Here is a 19,796-nt window from a genome sequence, read left to right as displayed (position 1 = left end):
AAAAATGTGTTGTGGTAAGAAGAAGAAGAGGTGTAGTTTGGATGATCAGACCATTTCTTTCCTTGTTTTTTTTTTAAAATGATACCTTCGGTTCCTTTATGAAACAATTTGCTGATGAACAGCAGCAGGGCTCATATTTGAGCCTAACCCTGGGAGAGGTCATTGTCAATTCCCTTTGATTAGAGATGGTCTCACAAACTGGGGGCTACCCAACATGCCTTTTCAGATAATGTTCCTGCAGCAGAACCTTGCTTCTGATCTGGCTGCTGAGGTTTTTTAGGTGAGAGAGGTTCAGCGTACGCTTCTTAAGACTGCTACCCATGGTGTATCTCCAGACTGCCTTTTACTGCCAATATGATGATTATCCATATCGATCACTTTCACCTTTGCAGCTACTTGAAGATATTAGGCAATTGCTGCTTCCTCCTAAGTTGAATAGAGAATGCCAGGCGACCTGAGTAATTCTCTAGCTGCAGAGTACATGCTTGGCTCTAGAACTAAAGTGCTGTATTTAAGAGATTAAAAGAAGTAGTAGTAGTAGTAGTAGTAGTAGTAGTAGTAGTAGTAGAAGAAGAAGAAGAAGAAAGAGATGAGAAAACGAAACAGACTGCAATGAAAACAGGTTGTCAGTGCCAAACTCTTTTTGTTAAAGTAATATTTCCTTGTTTTTCCAGGCTATCATAAGAGTGTATATAACATCTAAAGAGATTGTAGGAGCCCAGTCCCAGTACATCATTCTTACTAATGTTTATTTGCAAATAGTAGACATGAAGATTAGTGTTGTCCAAAATGGCTAGAATATTCATCTTTACCTGGGTCCCTTGTATGCAAATGTATTTAGGGTGCAACACACGCACACACACACACACACTTTTTCAAGAAAAAGAAAAGACCTTAAAATTGTATACATTTGGCTAATAGCCAGCTACCAAATCTCTCGTATTCTCTTCTCTGATTAACACCCTTTCATACATATTTTTTCGAGTTCTTCTGCTAGAATCCTTGCTCGCTCTTCACCTCACAATCCTATTATCAGCCAAACAGTCCTAGAGAAACCAGACAGCTGGTAGAAAAAAGTACATTCGGTTATTTCAGAACATGGCACACATCAATAGTGTCCACTTATTAGCCAGAAAACTGGATTCCGTTGCTTCTGAGAACTTCTCACATGCTCACAGGCCTGCTGACCTCAACAGAAGACAAAACAAAACAAAGCCTCCACCACAGAAACTAGAATTATTTCCAAAGTTCTCAAATAAACAGAAATCACTGTAATTATGAATAATTAAAATGCTAAACTCAAGAGGGCACTCAACATTCGTTACACTGCAGAACTCATCCCCTAAGGGTGGTGCCTTCAATTAGCTCAGTTTTTGCAACAGAAGAAAAATGTGACAATCAGTAATTGCAGGTGTTCAAGCACAAGGAACAAAACAAGCCAACTTGCCTTTAAATCACTCCTTCTCAGCCAGCAGAGGCATTGCTCTCTTTCAGATTCTCAATGTCTATACTAATTCCAGAACACAGAAAAGCAATTGATCGCAGGACAGCAGAAAAGCATACCGCCCTCAGAAGGTTAAGTCGATGCGTTTCATCTTTATCTGCTATTTGGAGTACATAGGAGGCATGATATAACAATAAATCGTTTTCAAAAGAAAACCTTTTCAAAGGTATTTTGTAAAATGTATCAATATATTTACACAATCTAAAAATGTTTATTAAGATCTACCATGTGTCAGCATTTATGCTGACAGTGACGCTGCGCCATTAAAAAGTAGCCGCTGTTTTTTTCTTTAAACATATACAAATTACTATAGACAGATTTGAACATAGCAAGATATTTTTATGTCCTTACAAGTATAAAGTTTGGAGTATATAGCTACTATATATAAAATGAAACTTTTTAAAGCATTATTTCTCATTATTCTTGAATTGTAATACATTATTATTTTCATTAAAAAATTAAATCACAAATTATTCAGATTTTTCTTCCTCAGAGCCTCCTCTGTTAAAAGTATAATTTTTTTTCTGCAGCGCCTGGGTGGCTTTGTCGGTTAAGCGTCCGACTTCAGCTCATGATCTCACAGTTGTGGGTTTGAGTCCCACATCGGACTCTGTACTGACACCTTGGAGCCTGGAACCTGCTTGGGATTCTGTGTTTCCTTCTCTCTCTGCTCCCCCTCCACCCCCCAATCATGCTTTGTCTCTCTCTGGCTCTCAGAAATTAATAAATGTTAAAAAAATTTTGATACAATTTTTTCTTACAAAATATATCCATTTTTTTTTGCAGTAACAAATGCCATTACAGATATTATGTTTTTTCTTAGATGTTTATAGGACTAAAATATAAGTCAAGCTGGAAATGGTTTAGCAAATAGTAACTACAGTTTTGAATCTAAGAGACTGTAGCAAAGTAAATTTTTTTTTCTTTTGCTTGGATTCAATTTCAAAGCAATGACTCAAGAAAGGGTTGAGACAACGACTCAAGAAAGGGTTACCTTTTACTAGCTGCCACTTTGGGGAGATGCATTTTGTCTTTCGTTTAAGTAGAGGAAAGAATTCATTAGAAATGTGGTGCAAGTAGTTTCAGAATGATAAATCTCAAGTTACCAATTCCACTTTTAATGATTAGTTGCCTGAGTCTTGTATTTAATTAAAATGGTTATTTTAAATGCTTATATTTAATTCGCACATAATTAGCTAAACCTCAGTGTTACTGCTTCATCCATTTTGAAATTAATTAATTTATAAGATAGCTCAAAAAGTGCTGTACAAATTGAATATTAAGATAAATCGGGATTCGTTTGCATCGTTTGTTGGTTTCAGTTGTAACTGCTAGTGAGCCATTTATATTAGGGTATTGAGGATGACCACTATGTAGGAGAATCCACGAATGATAGGTCATTGTTACCTTTGTGCAGATGATATGCACCTTCACCTCTTAGGTAATAATAGCCTATAGTCACGGATACGAGTGTCTTAACTTAAAAAGGGATCTAAATTTTATAAATGACTTTTGGCTTTAATACATTTAGGAGAAACCACTGTGTTTAGCAAATGACTCAAAAGTGTGTTAACGATCTGTGTAAAAAAAAAAAAAAAAAAGAAAACCTTCTTTGAGTCAGTCTGATGGTGTAACCAGAAAGTGTTTTCAAGGAAATGTTCTGATTTTAACTTCTGTTTAAACACACCACATGATTTATATACCTAGGAACCAAGAGAACAGGTGGTAACGTAGAACAGTTTTTCCCGGCTCAAAGAATGTGAGGGAATTTTAGCCACCCACAATAACTATCGAGCTGGGTTTCCTGGTGAAGCGAAAAACTACATCCATGAATATTCTCCTCTGGGGTGTGGTTGCTGGAAACACTGCTAAGCTGTGCAAAATCCATTAATGATAGCGCTACTGTTTATTAGTTACTCAATACGTGTCGGCACTGGCTTAGCTTAAATGCCTCACGAGGTGGTATCATCAGGTCCATTTTACAGGTGAACAAAGTGAGGCTTGGGGAGTCCAAGGCACTGCCAAGGGCAGTGTGATCAGTAGAGATGGAGGCAGGACGCAAAACTTCACTCTGTAGCTCTGCACCTCACTGTCCCGACTTGCCATCGCAGAGCTCTAAGGAAGGCATCTTCAGTTGCTCATAACAGTATACACAGAATTTTCTAGTATTTTATTAAAACCTGGACCTCCTACTCTCCAATGAACCCTTCCGGCGGGGGCATCTGTTCCTGCCATGCTCTGATACGAGCTCAAACCTTTTGCGTCTCCTTCCACCCTTGAGGAATTTTCATTCTGAGCAGGCTCAGCTTACATGCGAAATGAAGTTGTGCAGAATATTTCTCTTCTTTTCACGCTAGTACTATTAGGTGGCATTCCAGGATGCCTTCAAGCTATACCGTATCTCAATTACCTCAACTGCCATCTGTTTCTATTTCTTTCAGCCCTTCTCCCTGGTACCCTAAACAATGAACGATAGTCCCACTCAAGAGCTAGACTTAGTGTATTTCTCCGCCAAGGACGTGCGTTAACATAGACAGCCATCCCTGCTCTTTAGATAAGATGATACGAGGTTGTGATCAAAGCCAATTATCTATTGATTTTCAGTTTAACATTCCAACTATCACCCGTCATCTGAATTGCGGAAATCGTCAGAAGATCCAAAGAAGGGGCTCTGTCACCAATCAACCGTAACGGTGATGAGAACGTACTATTTGAGAAACGAGTAGGGGTAAACGTATAGGCGCATCTGCTTGGTTAATCTTGCTAAGGCCTTTAAATACCATCTGTTTTCCATTCATTCCTGGCTACCATCTTTCCCTAGGTTAAAAGATTTTAAAATGACTGGGGGGCGAAAAAAAACTTGAAAAGGAGTGTGAGATTTTAATTCTGTATTTCATCTGCCAAACAGTGAACTACAGTGGGCCTCAGCGAGTGTTCCTAATAGATAAGGGAATTGTTGCTTCACATATAATTACATAGAGTCTAACGGTAGACATAGCCAACCATATCATCTTCTTGCCATTAGAAGTGCTAGGAAGTCTGAAAAGAATCCATTTTGAGGAGTGTCTAAGCTACTTTCATTTTACTTCAAACCAGGGTTATCATGGAATAAAACTGATAATTCTTTGGAGGAACCGTTTTTGGAATGTGAAAAAAAAAAGTATGAAAGGGGAAATGAAACTGACAGTCGTGACTGGCAGTAGGTTCAGGCATTATGTGTTCTTTTGTGTTTGCTTTGGAATGTTAAACAGGTCGGGTTCTTTTCAAAAGAAAACATTTTATTCAGAACATTCTCCCATGAAAGCCCTCTTTGACAAAGTGTCATTTTTTGATATATTAGTACATGTCTGCCCACATTTTACATTCAAAAAAGGCAAGCAATGTTTTAACAACTTTTGACAAGCGCAGGGAATTAAACTTGCACAGAATCAACTCTAGGTGTGATGCTATAAGCTGTTATATTTGCCATTTTGTACTTCTTCATGGCAGACCACAGCATTTTTAAACATACTAATTTCTGGTTGCAAAAACGTGGGGAAATTCAAGATGAGTAGTTAGAATAGGAAACATTTAATTCAGCAACAAAATGTTTTAGGCACAGAACTCTAAGATGTGTTGAGGAAAAGAGCTACAGCAACAGTATTCGGTGAATTGTAAATATGTAACAGGAACCAAGTCAAAGAATTTTCTAGAAAACCAGCCAAGGAATCCTAAGAGATTTAGCTGCCTCTGAATTATACTTATAAGTTCCCTACTAAGTCATAAATTTCAAAATCAAATCATCCTTCGTTTTTTGCCAATGCAGGCCCTGCCTACTGAAAACCTCAGTTGGACACCCAAGGGTACCTCGAGGCAATAAACTGCCCTTCATCCTGTGTCCCTCTGGCTGGGACCCTGCGCGACTGCTCTCTAGCCTCTTCTGTCTCTACTCCACCCTGCGCCTGCTCATTCATTCCTCTAGAGCCTTTTCCAATTCCCTGCACAGGCCAGAATCTCTTTTGCCTAGATCACTATCCCAGTCAGCTCAGCTAATTTCTCTTCTTTTGAATCTCAGCTTAGATGTCACCTTCCTCCAGAAGATTCTTCTGACAATTCGCTCTCTCGGCATCCTTTCTCTAGATCCTGTAGAACCCTCTTCTCTCATATCTGAGTCCCTGTGATACAGTGGTGTCACTGCCTCCTTACTTGTCAGTATCGTCAACAGACCATAAGTTCCATGGCAGTCTTGTTTACTGTTAAGTCTCCACTGCTTAGACAAGTGTCTGGAATATTCTAGATGCTCTCAAACCCTTTGTTAAACAGATTAATGAATTATTTGAGCGAAAAGTTCCTATGTGACCAATACATATATTTTTTTTCCTCTTGGTGACAACGCACGTTGTTAAGTATAACTACTTTAAAAGATAGATTAATTTACTTGCGTTGGCATGTGTTACCATTAATGTTCCCATTTTACTATTTCATCTAGCCGGAATGACAAGTTTCACATTTTGGCTCAAGGGTTTCTCATAACATTTCTCCCTACACAGAAAGTCCAAGGCGGGTAACTCAAGAAGGGTAAGATCTGGAATGCCATGCTTGGTTTTGAGTTTAAGATACAGAATTCTAGTGGCAAACATGAGGGCAGAATGAAAGGGGACAGAAAGGATTTATGGAGAGTAATGAACAACCTCTGAAAGAACGGAAGGTCTTGCTTTATATTGCTGTGTCATTATGAGCCGGTAACTTCTCGGGGGATGCTGTGCCTGCAAAAGGAGAACAGTGGAAACCAGTACCTATTGGTGAGTCAGGCGGAATGGAGTTGGAGAAGAGGGCATCTTATGAATACTGTTATTAGATAATCGAGAGCTGTAATAATCAATATTCTCTTGAAAGGACCTTAAATCTAATGAAGCAGCTGTGGATAACTAAATTATGATTATGGCAAATTCAGGGAATTGGTTCAGGGTTCTTTGCACCCAAAATTCAAATAAGTAATCAAAGTGAAATTGCATTAGCTGACCTCCTCAAACCACCTCTAAACACAGGAGGCATTTATTAAGAATACCCCAACCAAATAACAGCACGACATAAGCGCCTCCATATTTCACAAATGCCTTTGGCTAACGGGGGGAGGGTGGATGGAGTTGGGTGTGGGAGGGCGGGTATGAGGGGAAGGACACAGAAGGAAGAGAAGGAGTTCTTGCAAAGAGATAAGTGGAACTCTTATTTTTAACATGGCCATAGCAGTTCTTTTCTTAAGTCAAGATTAAAAATATGAACTTATGGAATGCTACCTTCCACAGCAAAAGTTACATAAAACAATTTTTATTCCCACATAAATTACTTAACACAGGTGTCACTGGTTTTACAGAATAACATTGGCACCTATGGACCGTCATATATAAAAGAGATCCTTTCTCCGTATTTTTTAGCCTTCAGCTTGCAGTATTTGTCTCTTTAGTAAGTTCTTATTTCTTATTTTGAAATATATTCAAATATATTGAAATAGTTCACCAGGAGCACAGGTGGAATTGTTTCCCTTGGCTCTCTGCTGGGCTTCCTGGGGCCATCATGTGGACGGTAGCAGAAAACAATTTCAAGGACAAGAACAGTGATGAATAAATTAAAGTACAGTGTATATAGTCCCCATCAAAGAAGTAAATTTGTTTTACTGAATTGTATTTTCATCTCAAGGACTGTTCCCCCCACCTTCACCTCTTTCCAAAACGCTTCTTCACAGCAATTCTCATTTCAAAAGGGTGCTTCAAAAATTGATTCTGAAGAATTTAAGTTCTCCACTCTCTTTTCTGGCAACATGCTTTTTATCAGATCAGCACAAACAATGCGAAAACACCTGTCACAGTAATTTCAAATGTCTATCATCTACCAAATTATCCATAAATGATCTACGGTTGCGGTGTGGTCCTTGAATGAAGGACATTTTCAAGAAAGACAAACCAACGTTGTTGAAAATATAAATGGGTACATTGCAAGAAAAAACACTTGTAGCATTTGTGGAAACTTACAGCTTTTATTTTTATCTTTAATCAGAACCAAGACAACATTTCTGAAAGAACTAATTTTGCTTCTCATTCACACAGAGCATTATATACCTGCACGCCTACTCTCAGGTATAGACATCGTCCAGCTAAACTCCATAGGGCTGTGGCTGGAAATGGAGTCAGATTGGCAACAAAGCACTTCTTGAATGCCTACCTGGGGTAAATGGTAAAAAAATGTAGACCTCACCCGCCTCCTACCCCCCCCCCCCAAAAAGCAAAGAAAGGTATAACTGTTGAATATGGACAGGCTTTTTAAAAAAACATAGGGAAAGGCTCTGGGTTATAAATCTATTTTTATTTCTACGTGCCAATTCTTTAACTTACATGCTAACCCCTCTCAAGGACTGGTGTGCTCCAAGATGATTCTATTGTGCAGCCAGAGCTGAGAATCTTGGTCTCATGCCTTCTGCTCGACAATTTGGTGACAAACCCCCTTCCCATTTTTCGTTCCAGTCATCTGTGCACATCTGCCTTCTCACAGCCAAGTAGGCCCTATACCATGGCTTGAAGGTTCTATCTTCCTATCCCATCGTGCCTTCTGTGCTCAGAACCATAATGCAAATCTACTGTGGTTTGAATGGGAAGCATTACGCATTTTCACATCCAGACTTAAAGAAACAAGTATAGGTCAAAACCGTGTTTACATTTATTATCTAAAAAAAATCACAATTGAAATAGCTGAGTCTTTTGAAATGGGGTTGCAATTTTATAGGAAATAATATGGTATGAAAATCAATGGAAAAACATACCCTTTTACTCTTTTAGATTCAGTATGTTTCAGACTTAAACCAATGGGAACATAATGACGGTGTATTATAATCACTCCAATATCCTTAAACGTCTGACATTTTTAGAGAGTGTATATAGTATTCAGGTGGGGCTCCAATGAATGTAACCATCCTGCTGCTGTTTTGTAAAGTGGTAGCCTGGCTAAGGGCAGCAATGAAGAACACTCTTAAATGTGACTTATTTCTAACTAGGGTGACGCATTATAGTACTCTTTGTCAGCACTTTATTGCTTTCACAAGAATAAAAACAAATACTGAGGTCTTTATTCTGAAATCCACTTCTAGAGTTTATCTCACTAACAAAGGACTTAGTCCTGTGAAAGATGTTCTAGTTATAAAAGAATTTCTCTTGGTAAGAGTTTATTTGCTATTTGAATGGCTATCTTTATTTGGCACTATTCATTTATTAATTAAAGGCAACAAACTCTAAAATCATACCTTTCCATGATCTATGTGATAAACCAGAAGAAGGAGACTTCCTAAGATAGCAATACTCTTCAGTAGTGGGCAAAACTGTACATGTATGCATTTACATGGGAAGAAAAGAAATCCCAAATTTGTTTAAACATGAAAAGAATTTTCGACTCAGCCCAATTATTTTCAGCATTGTTCCTAGTGGTTGTTTGTTTACTACAATTGGGTATTCATTGAAGTTTTGCAAAAACACTCGTACTTTTCCCTTTCTTTTATTTAGGCATAAAATGATGAGCAGCTGATCTCAGTACTTCCCTAAGCTCTTTTGATTTTGGATTGTGAATATGTGAACTCAGGTTGCCGCGAAAGAATAAAGGAGAATAAGACACATTTCCAAAGCAACAAAGGAACTACACTGTTACTGCAGAGAAGCATCTTGGAGAATGGGTTTTTGTTTATTTACTTATTTTTTATTTATTTGGAGTGAATGAGAGAGAGAGAGAGAGAGAGAAAGAAAGTGAGTGGGGGAGGGGCAGAGAGGGGGAGAGAGGGAGAGAGAGAATCCCAAGCAGGCTCTCTGGGCTGTCAGTGCAGAGTCCAATGAGGGGCTTGAACTTATGAACCTGGAGATCATGACCTGAGCCACAATCAAGAGTCAGATGCTTAACCAACTGAGCCACTCAGGTGCCCCGAGAATGGGTTTTTAGATACAAAAAAATGGTTTATTTATTTATTTATTTATTTATTTATTTATTTTATTTTTATTATTATTTTTTTAATCTTTATTTATTTTTGAGAAAGAGAGAGAGAGACAGCGTGTGAGCAGGGGAGGAGCAGAGAGAGAAAGGGAGACACAGAATCCGAAGCAGGCTCCGGGCTCTGAGCTGTCAGCACAGAGCCTGACGCAGGGTTCGAACTCATGAACTGTGAGATCATGACCTGAGCCGAAGTCAGACATTCAACCAACTGAGCCACCCAGGTGCCCCCCAAAAGTGGTTTATTTAATATAACCAAATCCATTTTCCGATTAGCTCTGCATATGGATGACAAAAGAGTGAAACACCCACAAATAAATGGTAAATGGTACCAAATAAAACAAAATCTACTCTGCAAGTATTTATGCAGCAAAGTCCAAGTGTTTTAGCTTGATTTCAGAATCGAGAGGGAAAGATGAATGGAAAAGGTAGATTGCACATACACCCCAACACTGGGAGGTTCCCCAAACTGTCTTACACAGACTTCCACAAACATTAAGAAAGGGAGCTGTCAGCATGAAGGGGCCCCTTTCAGAAAGTTATCATTGCAAAGCTTTAATTTCCCAAACTGTTTTCAAATATGTTTTCCTTTTTGCCAAGCTAAAATTTCTTAGAAACAAGATTCAGGAAAGCAAATGAAACATTATGGGACAATGGATAGATCGAAGTATACTTCTTTCTGGTACAAGAACACCGTCTTTATATACAGCCTGTCTTTTTTGAGGGAAGAGAGAAGGAGAAGAAAAGCTTTTAGAGAATGAGGGTGATGATAGCTTTCTGCAAGATGACGTGTCGAACAACAGTCCTTCATGCGGTTTTGAAAAAGAAATTAGCAATATTTATCACCTGTGTGACAAGCTATTTGGCAACATACATTTTGTCTCTTTTTACATATATTAAGCCATTCCCAGGGACTGTGTGAGTTGCCCAGAACAAGACCTTTTTGCACATGGGACACGGCTGGGGACTCAGGAGCCTGCCAACTTCAGGTTCTTGCCATTAGACTCATTAACTCTCTAGAATGTAAGCGCCATGAAGGTAGATTTTTTTTGTCCCTCACTGCTCTTTCTCTGGCACCTATAATCTTGCCTGGTGGATAGTAAGTATGCAGTAAATATCTGGAGTAGGAACACACGAATACAGACCAGTTTAGACCGCCCAATTCTCGGACTTTGGCTACTATATGTGGTTACCAATTCAAAGAGATGTGAGTTAGCCTGGGCCAGACACTGCTAGATACTAATCATCTAATTCTCACAATGGCTATGTGATAAAGGCATTATTATCCCCACTGTAGGATTAGTGGTGAAGTCCTAGAGTGAGAATGAGGTAGTTACATAACTTATTTAAAGTCCTGCAACTTATGGATGGTAGAGGAAAAAAAAAAAAAGTTTTGAACTAGGTAAGTTCAAAGCCCAAGCTCTTACTCACTATGCCAAATCTTGGTTCGGTGCCTCTTGGTCGGAGACTCTGCTCCATGCACAGCCCCTGTCTTGTCTTTATTCTGTTCCCTGGTCTTATGTAAACTCTGCCCTGACTCTGGTCTGGGATCCTGCACTGTACCTGATGCACGCTTTGCTTCAACATTCCAATCTCCCTGGTACGCTTTTGTGGTGTTGTCTTAGTCAGCTCAGGCTGCCACAACAAAATCTCATAGACTGAGTGGCTTAACAAGTTGTCTCACAGTTGTGGATGCTGCAAGTCTGAGGTCATGATGGCAGCATGACCTGGTCAGGTCCTGGTGAGACCTCTCTTCCTGGCTTGTAGAGGGTTGCCTTCTTACCGTGCACTCACGTGGTCTTTCCTGGGTGTGTGTACGTGGAGAGAGAGAGAGATCTTTCTTGCTCTTCTTGTAAGGCCACCAATCCTATTGGATTAGGACCCCCATCCTTATAACCTCATTTAACCTTACTTAACTCCTGAAAGTTCTATCTTCAGATACTGTCACACTGGGGGCAAATTATGAATTTGTAGAGGATACAATCCAGTCCATAGCAAGTGCCCTGAGCTAAACTATCTGGGATAGTAACAAACAAATACATCTCATTTCCTTACTTGCAATCACAGGATTCACTCTCCCACTTACAGAAATAACTTTTCTGTCACCTTTTCTGTTCTTGCCATATTTGCCTCAGTAATCTAGAGATTAAGTATGCATATCTCAGTCAAATATGTATTGGATTTGAAGAACTGTTCAAATTCAAGTTATCCTGCTGATGCAATCTTCCAACAATAATCCTTCGGGGGCTCCTTGAACTTTCCAGAGCCTTCTAGAGCATTACAGATGAAAACACAGATGAGGGATCATACACCTGAGTGCTAACCTTCCTTCTAACTGATCGACAAAGAGAACATGGTAAAATTCTCAAATATATATATATATATGCGCATATATATATATATTAAAATTATTGTCCAAGTGTACCCAATCATAGGTACTTCCTGATTCCCAAAGGGAAATTTCATAGATATCATGCGGTCCAGTTGATCATTTCTAATGGTCATCACATCGATGTGCTACTTCCCTATATATCATTGAGAATCTCTGTTCTGAATGGACAGTGATCACAGGGTCAATACAACCGTAAACTATTCTTTGGGACACCCTGAGTATTTCTTGGAATTTTCCAATCAGATCTTAGAATCAGAAATCATATCCGGGCCTAATTATTACAAAGCTTCCTTACTGCATGAAAGAAAAAAATTAAGCCTACAACATTCTCTCTTTGATAACCATAGTCTTGTTCTCTGAACTTGTAGTAAGCTTCTACTGGGCGGGGGGTGATAGCTGAATCCTGTATTAGAGTACAAGTACATGATATCACGACCCACACCAAGATTTCAAAATGCTGTTGTAGATTTGACTAGCGTAGACATGACTAAAATGTCAGGGTTCTGGTGCAGCCATGTGAACATTTTAAAAAAGAGCTTTCTTTTGGTGAAAATGGATCTCCTGACTCTGATCATTCTGTTTTTCAGGGAACGCCAGGGTCTGATTGTGTGTGTGTGTGTGTGTGTGTGCGCGCGCGTGCGTGCGTGTTGTGCACATGCTGTCTTGAATTATAAGGTTCCTCTGGAGGGGAGATACTTTTTTATATGTTTCATTAACATAATTAAAATTTAAGATACATAGTATGTTTTCTACATATGATCAGCTGCAGTAAATGCAAAGCCATTATTTAAGACTGAATGAGAACGTGTGCAAGTCATATATATTGCAGTTTTTATAGGCATTTCTTGGAACTATTGTAACAAGTTATCGCCATTAGATTTTCACCTCATTACTGATGAATATAAAGTTTAAATTTTTTATTTTACAAAGAAGAGACTGATCATCCCTAAGCTGCTATCAGGTACTAAATTTGGACAATAATGAAAAATTCAAATAGAGAAAGTAATTATTTTTTGTAATGTTTTCTTTCATCATTGAACAAAGAATGTGAAGTTTTCTGTTGTTGGGCAACACTATGATAATTAGTTTCATTTAATTTCAGCTTCTCTAACAGGTCAATCTATATGTTTTTCTATAATTGTAGAGAAGAGTTCTAGATAAGGTACTTGGAGATCCGAATTCTTGCTTTGGCTCTGGAATTAAGTGGGTTTTGAGACCTGGGGCAGACTGCTAAACCTTCTGGGGCCTGAGTCTTCCTGGCTGCAAAAGGAGAGGATAAAGTTAAGAACAGATGAGCTCTGATGTCCTAACAGGTTCTCCTGGTCGGTGACCCCAGGTGGTTATTTCGGTTACTAGGGCCAGAAACTAGGGAAGGTTATTCCAGGTGAATATGATCCTTCCCATGGTCACAGTGGCTGACCTTGCCATTATTAAATAGAACGCTCCAGGTAGCATCTCACAGTTAGTTACCCCAGCCCAACAGATGCCACATTTGATGGTTCCCTACTCTTCTCTGAAGTTCATTACTCATAATGATCTTTCACCAACTACTGGGGTTGGTACATTCCTCATTAAGAATGGGCGCCTTCTCATTCTTTCAGTGTTCACACAAGATTAAACAAGACATTTCAGTCACAGCATTTCGCACAACTGGTAGTTATAGTTACATATCTATGCAATTATATCATATCCCTCTTTAGGCTGTAAATTCCAAGAAAATTCTAAGACTAGCCTTTTTTTTTTTTTAATTTGCTCTTTATTTTTTCAAGGTAACAATGAACATATCTTAAAGAGTCCACTTTATGGGGCTTGTTAGGGAAAACAGCTGCTCCTTGCACACTCCAATGCCATTTTCATTTCCCCTGAAACAACTACTTTCAATTCTTCCAGCTGAATATTTTGGCATTTTTGACTATTTTTGTAAATATCATGCTCATATTACTTTTTCTCGAGTTTTCAGTTTTAGACATTGAATACTGAGTTCCCTCTTGGAAGAGAAGTTCCCCCTTCACACTCCCCTGCCAGCTACACTTACTACACAAACTCTTAACACATGAAGTCTGTCTGTGAGCCCATTCTCCCAACACGGACCAACAGTGATTGTTATGAGAATTACCAATGAATCATTATTATGTATTATTATATATTCTCAGCTGAGTCATGGAGTATATAATTTTCATGCCTGCCATTTGCACTAATCCCCACTCTGAGTTAATAATTATCTTGTTCAGTTTGTTTCAAATAATTTATCACTCTTTCAATCCTCTTTTCTAGTTGTTTAAATCTCTCCATATGTTTAAATATATTAGGTATTCTGTAAATTTTCCTCTTTTTGGAGAAATGGCTTGGAGCCTTCTGCCTGGTCGCATTCTAAACTAGTTGCTGCACAGACGTTACCCTGGAATTTCCAAAGCTCTCTTTTGGATTATAGTTTATGTTTCCTGATTCTCTAAATCCTTTATATCCTACTTTCTTGGTTTCTCTCTTTTTTGGTGAAGTACATCCTCCATAGGTTTATTGTGAAAGCTAGAGTTTTCTGAATCTTATATATTTAAAAAGTATGCTATTGTGAGGTATGTCTATCCTAACAAATTATCAGTAGGGCCACTGGGTATAGATTCTAGATTAGAAATGATTCTCCTCATTTTTGAAGGCACTTACTCTCTTCTAGCTGCCCAGTATTGCTGTTGAGAGAGGTCTGATACTATTCAGGTACATTCTCCAATCTATGAAATTTGTACTTTTGCTACAGAATTTCTTAGGTATTTTCTTTGTCCCCAGTGTTGTAAAACATCCCAATGAGTGTGGTTTATTTTTATTTACCATCCTGGGCATTCCATGACCCTCTCAGTAGGGAAACTCATGTGAATTCTGAGAATATTCTTTTGATGATTTTTTCCTTCATGTAATTTTTTTTCTCATACTGAGGAATTCTTGTTATTCAGAAGTAGAATCCTTAGACTAGTTTTAAAAAACCTTCTCACCTATTATTCATCTCTTTAACCTTTTTGCTGTCTTTGCTGGGAAAATGCCTCAATGTTATCTTCCAATCTTTTATTTTAATCATGTCTGCTATTATATTTTTAACTTCCAGGCATATTTTTTGTTGTTCTCTGAATGTGCCTGTCTTATAAGCACACTCTCCTCATTACAATGAAGCAAAATCTTGTCTTTCTCTTAGTCTCTGCTTCCTGCCAGGTATTACCATCTGTTTTTGGTCTGTATGTCAAAGTAGATACCTTCCATAAAACATGCATCGATCCACCGTTGTCTACTCACAATTATGAGTAAAGAGCTTGCGACCATACGGAAATTGGTCAAATATGCTCATTATTCTAGGGTGACCCAGCTAGGCTGTTCCCTTAAGGAGTCCCTGATCCCTAATCTTTTTATCCTTTGGTTTTTCATTTCTGGACTGACCAAATTCCCCCAATACTCTTCAAATATCTCTCCTGCAGAAATCTGATTGCCAGGATTCTCTGAGTCCAGTGAGGAAGAAGGCTGTGGATCTCAACATTCCATATGTGAACTCTCACTTAAATCCATTATTTTTAGCGTGGTACCACTGTTCTCCCTTCCCCCTGATGGTCCCAAGTCCACTGACTCTCTGTTTTGTCCTAATCATGGAATAAAACTTCCGGGTTCCGAATGTATGGATAAATGAAGGAATCCGGAGGGTGTCCAGGGTTGCTTTTTAGTCAATCTTCCAATGGTTAGGCTCATGTTCACTTCCCAGTTCCAGAGAGAGATACACACAGAGGCCATTTCCTGAGCCTTTGGGAGTGCTTCGGCAGAAACTGCATTGCTTCCCGACTTTGCCCACTGCTGGTTTTAGGATTCAGCAATTTGGGGGCTTGCTTAATCAGTTTCTACATCTACATACCCTTTTCAGCTTAAACGATTTGTTGCTATTGTCCGCTATCCCATGCTTTTATCCTTATACAAGTGTGCCTTTAAAAGAATTCTTTTTCAGTTGTTTCATTGGGGTTTGGAAGGTAGTTAATACACTATAACTACTTTGGTCACCATGGCATCCTCATCAGAAAGTGCCGTGCTTGGCACTTAGAAAGTCCTTTACAAATATCTGCCAAGTGAAGGAATCATCACCATGTATAATTCTTTTCAACCTCTTCATATACATAAGCCTCTACCAATCGTACCAATTTTCTGTATTTGTCCCATGCAGATGTCTCCAAATATTGTGAGATATTAAATATTCTTTGATATTCTAACAGAAAACCATGTATGGAGCTCCTTGGTCTCCTAGAACATTGATTATTATGGTGAAGAGATTTTTTTGGAGCTAATGCACCATCTATCTAGACTAGAACTGAATACCAGTCTCCAAAAATGACAAAGAACTCTGGGGCTGATATTGCCATCTGTCCTGGTTTCCACTTAACATGTATATTAGTTGTTTGAATAGATTCTTGGATGGTGAAGGTCACTTTATTGCTGCCCTTTGAGTACAGGGTCATCATGAATAACTTCCAACTGCAGCTGTGGCCAAAGAGAAAATGACTTCAACTGTTGACAAATGCTCTTGGTCCAGACTTAATGGTGGTCTAATAACATTAAGTATAGAAAATATGAGACAAAGGAAAACATGGACTTACAAAAGGATCCCACCGCATACATCCCGATAGGTTTTCTTCCCCCCTGAGAAGAAGTTCTTCAAAATGCATTGTCCATGTATTTGCGTGTTCTTTCTTTGGCTCCCCCTCCCTATGTTATTTTCAGTTACAACGTAGTCATTATTATAAAATGAAAATATATTTAAAATTGACCATTACTGTCATTCAACCCTGCCTTACGATTTATTAACACACATACTCTACACATGAAGGTGAGTTCTTTGTTTTTGTTAGAGTGATATTTAATAGGCAGCCTCAAGCTGAATTTATTTATGCTGAAATAAATGTCAGGTGAAGGGCAGGGAAAGAGAATATGAGAATCAAATTCTGTGAGAATCAGTTTTGAGGCAGGTAGCTGCTAGGCTGTGAAAATAAAACAATGGATGTTGGCTAATGGCAGAGGCGTTATCTCCATTTTCATGCCAGCCCTGGGATGCGTGTGGGGGATCCTCAGCCTACAGCACTGCACCATCAAACACCCTCTCGCTCAATGACTTGCTGCATCAAAAGTGGGGGCTTCACAGTTACTCCGTGTGGAAGGGACTATTTTCTGAGGAAAAGCTCGCCCCCATCTTCTGCGGTCCCCTGGCCCACCTCCACTCTCAGCTCCAGTCGGCCATCTTTGAGGCATGCTTTCTGAATAGACTCCTTAATTTCTGTGAGCAAAATGGAACTCCATTTTCATCGGGTTATCACAAAAGCAGATGTATCGTGGCAACACAGGCACTTACATTTAAGTTTCCTCCAAAGGTTGAAATGTTGGATTCTGTTGGCAAATTCTTCCCCACAGCAAAAGGGGGCGTATAATTTTCAACCTCATATAGAAAAGGTATCTGTTCTTCAAGAGAGAAAATATTTTTCTGGTACTAAATTCAATACTGAAGTTTGCCATCTATTCCTTGTATTAGAAATAACCTGGGGCGCCTGGGTGGCTCAGCGGGTTGAGCGTCTGACTTTGGCTCAGGTCATGATCTCACAGCTCCTGAGTTCGAGCCCGGAGTCAGGCTCTGTGCTGACAGCTCGGAGCCTGGTGCCTGCTTCTGTTTCTGTGTCTTCCTGTCTCTCTGCCCCAACCCACTGCATTCTATCTCTCTCTCTCAAAAATAAATAAACATTAGAAATTGCATAATGAATATTAAGTAACATAATGAATATTATTTTGGACAAGGAGTTTACAACTTAGAGAAATGTTTTTCACAGGGTTATTTGTATCACCATCAGCAAGTGCAGGGCATAGTATTATAACAATTTTTGAAGGCATTTTTGTTGAGACCTAATGTATATGCATAGATTTCTCAATGGCTTGATGATAATGACCACAAATATTCCCAAGGTACTTACCATGTGCCACACACTGTTCTAAGCACTTTACATACATGAGCTCATTAATCTTCTGAGTAACCTTAAGAGATAGACACCTATTATGATCCCATTCTACACATGAAAGGACTATTTCACAGAGAGGTGAACATCTTGCTCAACATTACACCGTTCAGTGGCAAGAACACAAGGCTAAAACCTGTCCGTCAAGGTAAATCCCACTTCTTTTGGCCTACACTTTAAAAAAATATATATCACTTCTTTCAGCTAGGATTTTTTTTTGTGAAGAAGTTGAATAGTGAAAAATTCAAAATTACACTCCAAGGCCAGAGCCTACTACCTTGTATTTCTAAAGTGTCAATTAAAAGAACAATACCCAGGAGCAAGGGTGACATTCCATTTCTGAAAATTTAAGAGACTGCCTGTAGTCTCAGAGGGAAGACCACAGGTTATTCCACTAGAAACCAAAGTTATATAATTTAGGGGGGAATTGGGCCTAGGGGTAGAGCTTTTACCCTAGGGTTATAAAGAGAAATAAATCACTACGATGTTAATAAGATAAAAAATGCTATCACAGTTTCTCTTAAAAAGTTATATCATGAGGGGCGTCAGGGTGGTTCAGTTGGGTAAGCATCTGGCTTCAGCTCAGGTCATGATCTCACAGTTTATGAGTTTGAATCCCGTGATGGGCTCTGTGCTGACAGCTCAGAGCCTGGAGCCTACTTTAGATTCTGTCTCTCTCTCTCTCTCTCTCTCTCTGCCCCTCTCCAGCTCATGCTCCGTGTCTCTCTCTCTAAAATAAACATAAAAAAAATAAAAAGTTATATCATGAGCTTCTATGCCACAAAATACGATTTGATTATTTTTTATTCAATGGCTATATCCATAGTTTCCACATAAGATTATTATACTCAAAATTGTCATTTCTTCTTCTTCTTCTTCTTCTTCTTCTTCTTCTTCTTCTTCTTCTTCTTCTCCTCCTCCTCCTCCTCCTCCTCCTCCTCCTCCTCCTCCTCCTCCTTTTTTAATTTAACCTATAGCATGGATGTGACTGCTTTTTTCTTTTCTTTTCTTCCTTTCAGATTCTATCTGATAGTTCCGCAGCAGTATTAATGGAACCAGGACTAAGTGGTTAATGCCCTGTTTGCCCATTCATGAAACACATTAAATCAGCAAGCTCCTATTAATCACTAATGTGTGGGACAGTGGAGATCAAAGCTACCCACTTCCTGATTTAATCAGCTTCGTTGGAAGAGCAGACATATAAACAAATGATGTCTGTTTAATATGGTACAGGCCCAAAGAAAAATATACATGTCCGGGTGGGGGGAAGGCAGAGTAAGTGTGTGCATGTGTGTGTCATAGGAGCTTAGATAAGGAAGGAAAACTAACTCTCCTTGGAAAAGTCAGGGAAGTCCTCATAGATGGGGTGATATCCGAATCACATTTTGAAGGATAAATAGTCACAATGGGGCGCCTGGGTGGCTCAGTTACTTAAGCGTCCAACTTCAGTTCAGGTCATTCTCTCACGGTTTGTGGGTTCGAGCCCTGCATCGGGCTCTGTTGCTGACAGCTTGGAGCCTGGAGCCTGCTTTGGGATTCTGTGTCTCCCTCTCTCTCTCTCTTCCCCTCCTCCACTTGTGCCCTGTCTCTGTGTCTCTCAAAAATAAATAAATGTTAAAAAAATTTAAAGAGTAAGTCACAAGATGGACATGGTGAATAAAGGTACAATCGACAAAAGGAAAACCTCATGGAACCAAAGAGCTTGGTGTTTTGGGGGACTGGCATGGCTGGGGAATAGCATGTACATGAGGTAGGGTCACATGGAGGTGAGAAGGCACATTCTGGCATCATTCTGCTGCATGTGAACCCTGATGCTGACCTTGGGCAAGTTCCTTATTGACTTCTCTGTGCCATAAGTTCCTTATCTAGATAATAGGAAACA

General features: G+C 39.2%; 1 protein-coding gene across 5 annotated transcripts in view; it reads right to left on the bottom strand.

The window, feature by feature from the left end:
• Positions 1-19,796, bottom strand: part of HS3ST5 (heparan sulfate-glucosamine 3-sulfotransferase 5) — a 262,836-nt gene that overhangs the window by 100,072 nt on the left and 142,968 nt on the right. The window lies entirely within an intron of this gene.

Source organism: Acinonyx jubatus, chromosome B2, assembly GCF_027475565.1.
Source record: "Acinonyx jubatus isolate Ajub_Pintada_27869175 chromosome B2, VMU_Ajub_asm_v1.0, whole genome shotgun sequence".
NCBI classification, from domain to species: domain Eukaryota; kingdom Metazoa; phylum Chordata; class Mammalia; order Carnivora; family Felidae; genus Acinonyx; species Acinonyx jubatus.
The sequence above is the reverse complement of the archived record's forward strand: the minus strand, read 5'-3'. Positions and strand labels throughout refer to the sequence as shown.